Raw genomic sequence first — 14,684 nt, 5'->3', positions numbered from 1 at the left:
ACCGAGGCGAGAATTATCAGGTCCGAGGAAATTGAGCCCAAAACCCGCTGAGGCAGGTATTGAACCCTGGTCCCGGGCTAGCCCTCTGCATCAGGGTCTGCCGTTCCAACCATTGAGCCACACTTCTCCACTCATATCAGAACAAGCTCACACATCACAACAACAAACAACAATCACTCAGGGTGCAATGCATGCCAGCATTTACCTGTTACTTTGGGGTTCTCACTGTGATTGATTGGTGGTACATTGCAGAATGCAGATCCTCCATTTGTTCACGAAGCAGAGAACTGAGTAGGACATGTGGGTGGGGCAGTCTCTCTAGGGTAGAAAAGCATATATAGTTATGGCCCAGGGTTGGAGGCAGGCACATATTGTTCATATTCTCCATCCAATTTCTGGCTTGAGGGAAATGGCTTTGGAGGATGAGGGCCCAATTCACAGAACTAACTACTTTTAGTATTCACAGAAGACATTTAGTAGTAGTCAAGTTAGGATTTTGTCTTAAGTCTGTCTTAAGTCTGTCTTAAGTCTGTCTTAAGTCTGTCCTAAGTTTGTCTTCAGTCTGTCTTCAGTCTGTCTTAAGTCTGTCTTAAGTCTGTCCTAAGTTTGTCTCAAGTTTGTCTAAAGACTGTCTTAAGTCTGTCTTAAGTCACACTTAAGTCAAACTTAAGACAAAATCCTAACTTTACTATTACTAAATGCCTTCTGTGAATACCAAAATCAGTAGGACAGACTTAAGAAAGACGTAAGACAGACTTAAGACAGACTTAAGACTGACTTAAGACAGACTTAGTTTAGGATTTTGTCTTAAGTTAGTTCTGTGAATCAGGCCCTTAGTTGGGAGTTGGACTTCTTCACTGACTGCACACAGACTGGCCTGTGGCAGATTCATCAGACTAGGAAGGTTTGAAGGCAATGATATGATGGACTGCCAGCAGAGGAGGTGATTCCAGAACCCACCTGTCTGATGGGCCTGAAATGCTGATAGTCCAAAGGGGCTACTCCCTCCCCTTCAAGACTGCCCCTCTCTCCATGCCACCCTCCCTCCAACATACAGTTGTAGGATCACTTGGCACTTCTCCGCAAGGAAATTATTCCTCTCTTAGCCAAGGGGGGCATAGAGAGGGTCCCTGTGCCAGAAGTAGGACATGGATGTCTTTTTTGGACACCAGAAAGTTGTGGGAATAACAAAGGCTTGCGTCCTATCCTAGACCTCCGGACCCTCAACTTCTTTATTAGAAAGGAGTAGTTCAAAATGCTTACTTTGGCCCAGGTCCTTTATGCCCTCGACCCCGGAGCCTGGATGGGCTTGCAGGATGCTTATTTCCATATCCCCATCCTGCCTGCCCACAGATGTTACTTACGGTTCTTGACGACTGGCTGTTGAAGGCGGGCTCGCCCCGGGCTTCGTCCCTGTAGGAAAGTAGGATATGTTTTCATGGTCACCCCCACTTTTTGCTGGTGTCAATATGTTTTTTTGACTGGGATCCAGCTGATCAGTACCCCAGTCAGACTAGTCCCTGTGCTTCCTCCCTAAATTGACTATGGTAAGTACATCTGTACCTCTACAATTGGCTACTTGTGTACCCTTGTAAGTCCCTAGTATATGGCACTAATATACCCAATGAATATGTACACCAGGGGCCTCCTATGGGCTGCAGCATGAATAATGCCAGCCATGAGAGACCACTCATGTATCTATGTGGTGATCGTACCAACTTTAACAGGCTGCAATGGCAGGCCTGTTGTCACACAAAGTTTCCATATAGGTTTTGAGGTCACTGCAATTATTACAGATATAAGTCGCCCCTACAGCAGCCTCTTCAGTCCTGAAGGCAGGTTGCTTGGTTGCGAATGTACAGGTGCCCCTTAATGTACAGGACACCCCTACAAACCCCAGAGTCGATGCTCTAGGCTTTGTAGGTGCGGCCAGCCATTATGAAACATATAGTGGACATCGGTCATTAGGCGATGGCGAACTATGTAGTGGATTTGCCGAACCTGGGCATGTTTGGTATCAAACATGTTGCAATCATACCCCAACACCGTTAGCAGTATGAATTCATGCACTGGGGGGCTCCTCCAGGAAGCCCTCAGTACTCCCGGTAGCAGCTTTTCAGCGTCTGGGGTCAGCAGCATCACTAGCTTGCTAAAAAACATGATTCTGCTCTCCTACCTTCATCTGCTTAAACTCAGCTCAGGACACCTATTGTTCTGCTGCTGTCAGGGAGGTATGACCACCTCCAGACAGGACTTTAGTGGCTTTGGCAAGCACCCCCACCCCAGCCCAATAGACTGAAGTATGCAAGGAGGGCACCAAATGTGCCCTTCAAAGCAGTTTGTCCAGTTTTGTGCCAGAGCGGAGTCAAGGGCTTCCTGAACTGGCTCAAAGGATAAGGGAGTATCCTCCCCTCGTCCAGCTCCTCCTCAGGACGACTGTGGGGTCCATCTGAAACCCCATTCCTAGGGTATTTAAGGGCTTACCTTTGGGTAGGTCCTCTGAGTCTTGTCCCATGACAAATCTAACCTGAAACTATATCACTCCTCGACCGTCTGGACACTTGCTGGACTTCACTGGACTTCTTCAATAATCTTCAACACAGACGACAAAGACTTGCAGAACAGCAAGTCTTCTGTGATGCAGTATCGGTTTGGGCAAAGAAGCACAAACAGATCTGTGGGCATTAAAGACACCCAAAGTAATCTCCCTTGGAGTGAAGGAGTCACTTCCTGCATCTGCAAGCACAGCAACAAAGCGGACCGGTCTGCTGCTGCTGAAGTCCCACAGACTTGGAAAGGCTCAGCAACACAGGTGGTAGTTTTGCAACTCCCTCGTGGCCTGACCTGTCCTCTCTGCAATTTTGAGGCCAGTATACCTTGTCAGACCCGCTGGGACTGAACCCCTGTGCACCGCGTCGACTTGCGGTTTCCAAGGCCTGTTGGATCTGCACTCCAGAGATTTTTGGAGCTTCTTTTAGCTCAGCCTCCAGCAGCTCTTCCTGCCAAGTTTAGCATCCTTACTGCATCCTCTGCACAGTGAGCCTTCATCTTTGGTGAGCTGCTCAAGGTCCTCTTGCTACTCCTGTGCCTTCGCCCTGAAGGTCCTCTTGAGGGTCTTCTCCTGATCCAGTAGGCTCCCCTGTAGTTCCCAAGGCTTGTGGAGCTTCCACCAGATACTGGCCCCTTGGTTCTCGACTTCCGACATGGGATTGCTGGTGCACGGCTCCCGGTCTTCCTCAGCATCACCTGGTCCTCCCAGCTGCTGCGACAAGGTCACTATTATCACTCCTGAACTCTCTGACATTGGTGGGTAGTGCTCTTCCATGGATCCTGGTCACCTCCGAGTGGCATAGACTCGGAAACAATCCCCTGATGCTGCATCCACTGGAACTTCAGACTACGTCCAGATCTCGGAGGCAACTGTGCACTAACTGATCTTGGCTCATAGATCTGGTTGGCGAGAGGGATCTACCTCTGAAGTGGTGGCTGACAGTGGTGAAGGATGGATCACTCCTGGGATGGGGCGGCCACCTGGAAGAGGTGGTGATCAGAGGAATCTGTTCTCCGGCACAGCCCAGTCTCCATATCAACCTTTTAGTGCTTGGGGCGATCAGACTTTCACTGAAGCATTCCTTCCCTCTCTCAAAGGGAAAGTGTTGTCGTACCACACTGCAGTGGTGTCCATGAACACCAGCATCAAACAGGGTGAGGTGGGGTCATGGACCCTTTGTCAGGAGGCTTTCTGCCTCTGGCGTTTAAAAAAACAGACAGGTGAGAAACACCAGGGATATGCCCTGATGTTCCAGCCATGCCCAGAGTGGGCAAACTCAGCCGTCTGTGCCTGTTCGATCACAAATGGCTTCCACACCAGGAGGTGGCGCAAGGTCTCTTTCAGCAGTGCAGAGAGCCTTGGTTAGATCTGTTCACCTCCAAAGTGCAATACTGCTGACATTGGGTGTTCGCTTCTGAGTTTCTGAGGCAGCACTCACTCTGTGACGATTTTCGTTGTGAGTGGAACTTCGGCCTCCTGTACACCTTTCCGCCTACACCACTTCAAGCATGACCAGGTTCAAAACATTCTTGTGGGTCCAGATTGGGCATGATCTTCCTGAGCACAGTGGCCAGAAGAGTCTGGTATTCTGAGGATCGATTGCCATGCTCAGAAGGTTCGAAGATCCTCCTGAAAGGGCAGTCTGATTGGTTGCAGGAGACGGTACTTTACCCGAACATATCCAGTCTCTACCTCCTTGCCTGGAGATTGAGGGACAGTTGACAGCTTTCAACCTTCCACCTGAATTCTGTGATGTCATCTTGGCAGCCAGGCGTCCCTCCACTAAAACAGTATATGCCTGTAGATGGAACAAATTTGTGGCATGGTGCAAAGCAAAGTCTGTTCATCCCCCTGTCTGCCCTCTTTCAGAAGTTCTGCTGTAAATACTTTCTTTGCTTTGGGCATCCTTAAAAGTAGACCTCTGCTGGGCCAGTCTTCCAGCTATCTCTGCTTTTCTGGGACTTCAAGATCAGCCCTCTTTGTTCAAATGTAAATCCCATTGGGACATTATGAAAGGAGATAGAGGAAACAAGTGAGTAAATAAAAATCGTAAATTGATACTTGTATAGCGCACTACTCACCTGCAAGGGTCTCAAGGCGCTTGTACGAATACCACTGTGGAACCCATCCTGGCTTTCCCTGTGAGGTGTCCACTCCTGGGCACCCCCATGGTGGAGGCCAGGCATCCTTAGCATTGTGGGGGCCGTTGTGGAGATTAAGCAAGCTATTGGCCAGAGTGGGACTCCATGATTGGAATAGGCACCGAGGTGAGAATTATCAGGTCCGTGGAATTTTGAGCCCAAGACCCGCCGAGGCGGGGATTTGAACCCTGGTCCCGGGCAGACCTCTGCATCAGGGTCTGTCGCTTTAAACATTGAGCCACACTTCTCCACTGAGTAAGGCCCTTAGGAAACCTATTAGCAATGAGAGAGTTGGTTTGACATTTCTTGTGTGTGCTCCCTTCAATCCTGTTCATAGTTACAAAAGCAGTCTTCAGGGTTAAAAACCTGTGTTCAAGCCTCCCTAACTATGCAAGCAGACCGATAGCGAGTTACATGCTCTGTCCATCCAGATTAGGAGGAACAAAGCTTTTGTTCGAAGCGCCACTTTAAGTGGTCACCCCCTTTCATGTGAGACAATCCATTCTTCTTCCTTTGAGGGATGCAGGTCTGGGTAAAAGGTGGGCAGAGTAGAGACTTCACCACCTGGACCCAAAATGTGCATTGTCGTTTTATCTTGATCAGACCAAAGACTTCCGGGTGGACGATCATTGGTTATGTGGGTGCCAAGAAAGTGTTGAAGTACAAAAAAGGACCATCCCTTGATGGGTTGTCATTAAAATTATGCCATGCATTGGCAATGCAGAGGGGGAATCTACTGTGGGGTTACATGCTCACTCTACTAGAGCAACAGCGGCAACTGTGGGGAAGAAAACAGATCTCTCCCCAGTGATGGCCAAAAGTAGTTTGGCAGGAGCGTTTCAGTGGTTAGCCCAGGTCCAATTAAAATGTAATGAAGAAAAATCAGAGGTGCTTCTTTACGGATCCCCCCCCCCCATTTTAGAGAAGACATTTGGCCGACAGGCTACCCCTTGCCTAAATATATGGGGAGCCCGGCAAAATATTTGGGGGTATGGTTTAGCGAGGAATTGAGATTTTTGCCCCAGATCAACAGGTTGGCTGGCGTGTGCTTTGGCACACTGAAGCGCCTTAAAAAGTTTCTTCCACTAGAATGGCTAAAGAAATGGTCACCCGGGCTCTCATTCTCTCACACCTGGACTATGCTAATGCCTTATATATAGGCCTACCTGCATATCAGTTAAGAAAGCTACAGAATGTCCAGAATGCTGCGGCTAGAGCTTTACTGGGTATGCCGGGAAGGTCCAGTGCAAGGCAGCTTCTTCAGGATCTGCACTGGCTTCCAGGTGACCAACGAATTCTGTTTAAGGCTCTCACGTTGGTCCATGGAGCACTTTACAAGTCTGGCCCTCAGTATCTTAGAAGTCGGTTCACGTTCTACGTGCCTCCCCGACAGCTACGCTCTTCTGGCCAATGCCTGGCTCTGGTCCCCAGGTATCGATTGGCTAGAATGGGAGGCAGCTCCCTCTCTGTCAGAGCAGCTGTGGCCCGGAATGCCCTGCCCTTTGAACTGCGGAACAACAGCGACCTCAGACTGTTCAAAAAACACCTGAAAACGATGCTGTTTAAGTAAGCCCCTAGTCTAACCTGGCCATCTCTCCTTCTTCCATTTGGCTTTTGCGCCGGGACACTTCAGAGTATCCGTGCACGCTATAAATGGAGGATAACATAACATAACATAAGCAGTGAGTTAGCAGGTGGAGTCCCAGTCCTGAATATCTAGTGTCAGTAAATGTCAGGCAGCAATGTGGGCATCCCTGCACACACTGTTTGAACAGCCAAGTCCAGAGGGACAGGTACATTGCCAGCTCAGTCCTTGGGGACTTCCTCGTGTGATCCTGGTTTGTAGACCCTCCTCTGGGGTTGGAATTGATGGGGTGTGGTGTAGTTCCTAATTGTACACGATTCCCTCAGGATCTACGTGTTTTATATGGTGTCTAGACTGATTTCAACTATGTATTGACACCCCAAAGGATGTTAGCTTTTAGATCAGCTAGCTCACAGTGACACGATAAGCCCCCTAACCTTACCAAGGAGCGGAAAGTTCCTGGCAACTATCGAACATGACTGTTTCCATGATCCCTGAAGGACCAAGGGTTGTGTAGTTCTTTTTTGCGCTCAGTAAATCGTGCTCACTTAGTCAACGAGAGATGCACAGATTAAACAATGGGGACATTTTCAATAAACCTTTATTGAACCAGCGTCATTGTAGTAGAAAACATGTTTGCTGGGACCTTCATTAGAACTGATATAAAAGATTACTGTTTAAGTATCTTGGTAGAATTCTACCTTTTATTTAGTCTGTCTGTTGGTGCTTGTAAATATATGCAAGCATATCAATAGATAGGTACACTTGGCAGTATTCAAGTGTACTCCTAACACTAAGATGCAATGTAAGTGTACCTACCATGTATGTGGGTGTAAAGCTAAGAATCCCCTAGGAAAGATCCAACCCCATTACCTGATGGGAGCCCATCTTGGTCTCAAGTCGCACATCCCACAAGGAATGTCAGACCACTGCATGCTGGAGTTTCTTAGTGCAGGAACTTCAGCGTCTTTGAGATTTGGTTCTTTTACACCTGAAAGGTACCCTCAGTGTTCTACCTAGATCTGTAATTGTGCAAAAGTTACCGCTATCATCGTCCTTGAATGACAGACCAACAGTACTGAGTTATTATACAGAAGGAGGTAATTATGCTGTGCATTTCTTAGGCAGGGGATTAAGAAAGGATACTAAGAATCCTCATGCATAATAAAGGAGGCTAGTTTTTGAAGAAAACTACACAACATTGATTTGGATCATAACTAGTTAAAAGATCAGCGCTAAAACCCTTATGTAGGGCAAGGTAGGACAAATGTGTGTAAAAGGTTGTACAGCTACCTAGGCCTATATTGGGGTACATTGGGGCTCATAACAGAGACTTCTATTTAGAGATTCCTTACCTTGGAATAGATACCCCTACCACAGGAACAAGTTACTTACCCTAGGTAACGATTTTTCTGGTAGAGACATATTCTAGTTGTAGATTCCTCACCGCTTCCCCTTCCATACTCCCTGCTCTGTGAACTGATTTTTAGGGATAGGGACTCCCCTGAAGGGACCTAGTTTTGACACACCAGTGGTCAGTGTCTTTCATGGCTCCGCGCTTCTCACATGGAAAATCATGTTAAGAACTGACAGACGCCACCCCCAGGCATGCTGATATGTACGTCCTGCGATGTCATTTTAGCATGCACAATGCCGACGACGGACCCAGAGCCGACTGACGCCACCTACCAACTCACAGGGGTACTGCTAGTGAAAAATCTCCAGATCCAGACTGACGCCTGGGTGAAATTCTAAGGTAAGGAATCTACAACTAGAATATGTCTCTACCAGATACATTGTTACCAAAGGTAAGTACTTATTATGTTCCTCCAAATCCTTGGCTTAAATGAACAAGATTTTGAGGAAGGTGTTGTCAATACTACTCCAAAGGGGAATGACAATGAAGTTGGAAAAATGCAAGTTTGCAGCTAATGATTCGGACTATTTGGGGCATGTCGTATCGCGTGATGGCATTAAGCCCAAAGAGTCTTTGACATTTTCTTAGCTAATTGTATCTGGATAAGAAGTGTGTCCCTATCACCTAGGGCAGAGCTTTCCAAACTGTGTGTCCCGACACAGTACTGTGTCGCCTGCAAATGGTGGGTGTGTCGCGGGCACTTAGCACGTAACTGCTGCTAATTAAGATGCATTCCTATACACTCTGCTCTATGGTCTTTTAAAGACCTGTGAAGTGCTCGGGTCCGTCTGTATGTGTGCCCGGGAAGCTGGGGTGAGGTGACAGAGAGGGACAGACAGAGGGACATAGGGAGGAAGACAGAGGGAGGGATACAGAGGGAGGCAGAGGAAGGGAAACAGAGGGAGAGAGAGGGAGAGAAACAGAGAGAGAGTTAGAGGGAGGGAGGCAGAGGGTGACAGACAGAGGGAGGAGGGAGACAGACAGAAGGAGGAGGGAGACAGAGGGAGGGAAACAGAGACAGACAGAGGGAGGGAGACAGAGAGAGGGAGACAGAGGGAGGGAGACAGAGAGGGAGGCAGAGGCGACAGACAGAGGGAGACAGACAGAGGGAGGAGGGCGACAGAGGGAGGGAGACAGACAGAGGGAGGGGGACAGAGGGTCTGAGGGGGGAGACAGACAGAGGGAGGGAGATAGAGAGAGTGGGAAACCGTGGGAGACAGAGAGAGAGAGAGAGAGACAGAGAGGGAGTACGGGATAGACAGAGGGAGGGAGAGGGAGACAGATAGAGGGAGACAGAGGGAGGGAGACAGAGAGAGAGGGAGACAGAGAGAGGGAGACAGAAAGAGAAGGAGACAGAGGGAGACAGACAGAGGGACGGAGACAAAGAAAGGGCGACAGACAGAGGGAGGGAGACAGAGGGAGGAGACAGATAGAGGGAGGGAGACAGAGGGAGGGAGACCGACAGAGTAGGCGAGACAGAGGGAGACAGAGAGAGAGAGAGGGAGGGAGACATAGAGAGAGACAGAGAGAGAGAGGGAGGGAGACAGAGAGAGGGGGAGACAGAGACAGACAGTGATAGAGACAGACAGAGACAGGGGCAGACAGAGACAGATTGAGGCAGAGACAGGGACAGGGGCAGACAGATAAAGGCAGAGACAGACAGATACACAGAGAGGGAGACAGATAGAGGGAGACAGACAAATAGAGACAGAGACTGAGACAGGCAGAGAAAGAGAGGCAGAGAGAGGGAGAGGGAGGGAGACAGAGGGAGAGAGAGAGAGGGGGAGGCAGAGGGTGACAGAGGAAGGGAGCGGGAGGAGACAGATAGAGAGGGAGACATAGGGAGACAGAGAGAGGGAGACAGAGGGAGGGGCACAGAGTGAGACAGAGGGAGGGAGTCGGGGGAGACAGAGGTAAGGAGAGGGAGACAGACAGGGAGGGAGACCGAGGGAGGAAGACAGAGGGAGGAAGAGAGAGGGGGACAGAGAGAGAGGGAGACACAGAGAGAGGGAGACATAGAGAGAGGGAGACAGAGAGAGGGAGAAAGAGAGAGAGGGAGACAGACAGAGGGAGACAGTAGGAGGGAGACAGACAGAGGAAGAAATAGGGAGGGAGACAGAGGGACAGAGACAGAGGGACAGAGATAAAGGGACGGTGACAGAGGGCGACAGACAGAGGGAGACCCTTTGCCCACTTTTATTTCAAAATTCTCCCCCCAGCCCCCCTTAGGTGGTTCACGTTCGCTCGCTACTCTGCCTTACTATGTCACACAAAGATGCATCTCCAAAAAATGTGTCACCAACATGTTTGGCAAGCTGTGACCTAGGGTCTTAGTGTCGCTAATGGCTTTAATCCAAGAGGCTCCACAGACTGAGAGCTCATTCTTGAGTTTATCTGAATATTTTGCTCGTTTTGTGACTGTAGCTTTTGAAAAGGTAAAATAGAGCAGGGGCTGAGTGCTCCTCTGACAAAGTGAATCTCCAGAATTTGCTACGTGCATTTTGTGTGGCGCGCACTTAACCCCTTGCCTGCGGGGCTAATTCCCCCGCTGTGCTGGGGGGTGGGGGGGCGCGCACTGCGCCCCGGTGCTCATGACGAGCTCAGTTCGTCATGAGCCACGTCATGAGCCACGGTGGCCGTGTGCTCATGACGAGCTGAGCTCGTCACGGCCACACCCATTTTCATAGAACGTTCAGCACAGCGGGGGAATTAGCCCCGCGTGCGAGCGAGCTGAGCTCGTCATGAGCACACGACCACCATGGCTCATGAAGAGCTGAGCTCGTCATGAGCATGGGAGGGGTTAAACAATTATGGTGGATGCCAGTGCTTGTTGCTGTGCACTGCCAGAATCAAAAGCAAATGCAATAGTTTTATCACCAGCAACTTAATCCCTCAAGTCACACAAGTGTCAATATATCACTATAGATAATGATACATTGGCTTGTGCATGGGCAGTCCAAGAATTTAGAACGTACATTTGGGGCACCAAGCTTGAGTTGGTCATGGACCGCAACCCATTAGTTCGCATAGTTACATATTGTGCAAGTTGTAACATGTCTTTCAGGCTCACCAGATTTGTATTCCTGTAGCTTTTATACCACTTTAACATTTATCACATTGCAGGGGGAAAAGACCTATCGTGCTGACGGATGCCCTCTCTGCATTCAAGTGCCAATTATGACAAACAATCAATGCTACAAATTCCTCATCATCAGATGTGTCTTCATCTACATCAAGACTGAGGAGATTTGAAGAGGATTTTGTTTTGCACAAAGGCACTGATTCAGTACTTCTCACACACTACAAACACCTTGCTTCAGGCCATTCTCACATGGTATGACCCATTACTTTGAAGATATTTGTGCAATTCTCAGACGAGTTATCGGTAGACAATGGATTTGTTGAGAGGCAACAGCCTTTTAGCAGCCTGGAAGGAGGCATAAAGCAATTTTGTTGCAGGCTTGGGAATGGCATTTAGGCAGATGTTTAATTTTCATTGATGTTTTGATGCTATCATAGACTTGACCGTCCGTTGCAGGCCACCAATAATGCTAAGGCTCTTTAGTGTTCTAAGAAAAGCACTAAAAGTGTGTGCAAACCCCACTTTTCCCTATGCCTCTTGAGAGAATAGTTTTGGACAAATTGGGATTGGATTTCTCAGGCCCATATTCCAATTTACCCAGTTGTAGGAGGCTTGCTTAAATGTGCATCATATGCTAAGTGAAGCACCTAGCACTAATCCAGACAACCCTTATGGTGAATTTAGTGGTCTTGGTCTGTCAAGAGCACCATTCAGGCTATCACAGAAAGCTCTTTAAGTGGTAGCTTAGTCCAGAAGGAGTGTTTAGCTGCTTAACCTACACTGCATGATAAACTGCTTATCATGTAGTGTAGGTTAAACGAAAAAAGAACCACACATTGAGTGTTTATAATAAATATACCAATGTGTTAGTAATATATCTCCTACCAGGAGATATCAATGCAATACACACAATATTTCTAAAGGAAACAGGTCGCAGTTCACATTCTACTTCTTTAGTTTATGGTTTAGTCACCCCCTGGAGATAACTGTTTATTTTTGCTTACTTACCTGAGTCTACTGGGTCAAGTGTCGACTTCAAAGAGCTGGGGACTTAAGGAACCACCCAAGGTAAGTGCACACACCCTCCGTGGGATTTCTGGGTAGAGTGGAAGCACAGCTGCGTACTCAATGCAATTCAATGGGGAAGTCGCGGTTGCAGTTTAGAAGGAGAAGGATCCTTTTCAGTGGACGCTGAAGAAACCTTGTGGAAGATGGAAGGTTGAAGAGTCACCCCACCAGTGGATACCCCAGGAACCAGGATAACTACATGCGGGAACCCAAGTGCAAAGGTGCGAAGTAACGTTTGAAACCGCCGTAGACCATAATGGAGGACTGGCGAAGAAGGTGAAAGAGTCAGGTGGAACCTAAGGATGGATTCTTGAAGAGGAGTACCGGCAAGCAAAGGTGACAGAGTCTATGCTGTTCTGGAGTGACCAGGAGGCAGGGAAGACCAATGACGGAAAATACAGGAGAATTGACTATTGTATTGTATTGTATTGTATAAAGTTCTTGTATAGCGCAACTGCCACCCTACGGGTATCCTGGCGCTTTTTGAGAGAACCTAATCAGATGGAGCCGGCCGATGGCAGGGCTGAATAGTGGGTACTGAAATCTCAGATTTTGGCAAATAGCCAGGTCTTTAGGCTCTTTCTAAAAACCTATCAGGGAGTCGGCTTGCCTGATGTTCTGGGGCAGCTCATTCCACAGCCGGGACGCTCCTGTGCAAAAAGCCCTACCTCCCATCCTTGCTCTCTTGAATATGGTAGTTGTTGCTAGACTCAGACTAGAGGAGCAAAGAGGCCTAGTGGGCTTGTACCATGTACATCTCTCCTGCATTGGTAGGGGGCCCGTACTGTGCAGTGCTCTATAGACAATACACAGTGATTTAAATGTGACTCTGTCCCTCACGGGCAGCCAATGGAGGTCTCTCAGAGCCATTGGTGGAGTGGTGTGGCTCACTGGTTAGAGGCGGCAGACCCGGAAGCAGAGGACGGCCAGGGACCAGTGTTCAATTCCCGATGCGGCAGGGTCATGGACCAGGGTCAGTGGACTCGATAATTCTCGCCTCAGTGCCTACTCTAACCAGGGATCACACTCTGCAACTCTGGGCATTAGCTTGCCTCATCTCCACAACGGCCCCCCACAAATGCTGGGGATGCCTGGCTTCACCTTGGAGATACCCAGTAGGGACCATCTCACAGGGAATGCCAGGACGGGTTCCCCAGCGGTCTACAGCACGGAGATACCCCATGTGGGGTGATTCATGCGCTTTACAAGACATCATTACATTGTGGTAGAGGAGCTACGTGGTCTATTAAGTGCCAGCTTGGCCGCAAAGGTCTGGACTCTCTGCATTCCCTGCAAGATATATGAGGGGGCACCTAAATATAGGGAATTGCAGTAATCCAGTCTGCATAAGATTATACTCCTTACCACCAGGGGCCTGGTCTCGACGGGGAGAAGAGGGAGATTCTGTCTAAGTGCTTTTAGCAGACCAAAGCAGACGATGATAGTTTTGTTAGTTTGCGATACCATTTGAAGATCTTCATCAAACAGTACTCCCAGATTACGCATTGTCTTAACTGGGACACATAAATCAGCCCCCGGAGAGAGCCTAAGCTGACACTGTGGCTGCTGATTCAATTTCGCAGTCGAGCAGTAGACTATCTCCGTTTTCCCCTCGTTAAATTGTAGGGAATTTGCATTGAGCCAACCAGAAACCCGACACATGCATTCCTGGAATGTGTCCATAGACACTGCATGTTTCCCTTCAAGGGAAAACATCAATTGGGTGTCGTCAGCGAAATTGATCAGGTCGATCCCATGAGATTTTATAATGGGGATCAAAGGCCGCAAATATATGTTAAAAAGGATAGGGCTGACCGCCGAGCCCTGTGGCACTCCATGGTGAACCAGGTATTTAGGAGAAGCATACGGAGTCATGGTCACTACCTGTTGTCTATCTAACAGGTATGATTGTAGCCATTTCAGAGCTCTGCCCTTCACCCCCAGTTTCTCCAGTCTGCCTAGCAGGACTGCGTGGCTTACCGTGTCGAATGCGGCCGACATATCCAACAACACTAGTATTGATGAATTACCATTGTCGGCTCGCATTGGCAGTGTGTCCAGCATGGTAGCCAACGCAGTCTCTGTCCCATGGCCTGGGTGGAACCCAAACTGATCCTTATCCAGTAGGCGGTTATCTTCAAGATAGCTCGACAAAGATCTACTAACAGCCTTTTCCAGGATTTTTATAGGGTAGGGCAGGAGGGATATAGGCCTAAAATGAGCTGGGATAGTTGGGTCCAGTGAGGGTTTCTTAAGTAGGGGAGTTACCGTTGCCTGCTTCCATATCTCCGGCACTACTCCTTCCTCCAGTGACTGGCAACAGATCAGTCGCATCCAGGGAAATAGCTCTGGCCCATACTCCTTCCAGATCTTATGAGGAAGGGGGTCTAAGGGGGAGCCAGAAGATACACTAAGAGCAAGGCTGTTAAAAAGCTCTTCTGTGAGAGGTTGAAAACTCTCAATAGATGATACTGCCCATGGTTCCTCGGCGACATTCAAAAGGAGAGTGTCCTGACTGCTGGCTTTATCCTGAACAAGTCCCCCCACGATTTTGGCAATCTTTTCTTCAAAGAAGATAGAGATTTCGTCACAGAGCTTTTGTGTTGCAACCACCCTGTTGCTCGTGCAGTCCGGGTTGGAGAGGTCCCTTATAATATTAAAGAGAGTTTTTGTGCTGTTCGGTGATTGAAGTATAGAAGTGGCATAAAAAAGAGCTTTTGATTTGACGATGGCCCCTTTATATTTATTCTGCGCTATCTTTAGCAGTCTCTTATCGGACTCTAGATAGAGCCTTCGCCACTTCCTTTCTGCCTGTCTAAACTGATTACGTAGTAATTTCA

This window comes from Lissotriton vulgaris, chromosome 6, assembly GCF_964263255.1.
Source record: "Lissotriton vulgaris chromosome 6, aLisVul1.2, whole genome shotgun sequence".
NCBI lineage: Eukaryota > Metazoa > Chordata > Amphibia > Caudata > Salamandridae > Lissotriton > Lissotriton vulgaris.
The sequence above is the reverse complement of the archived record's forward strand: the minus strand, read 5'-3'. Positions refer to the sequence as shown.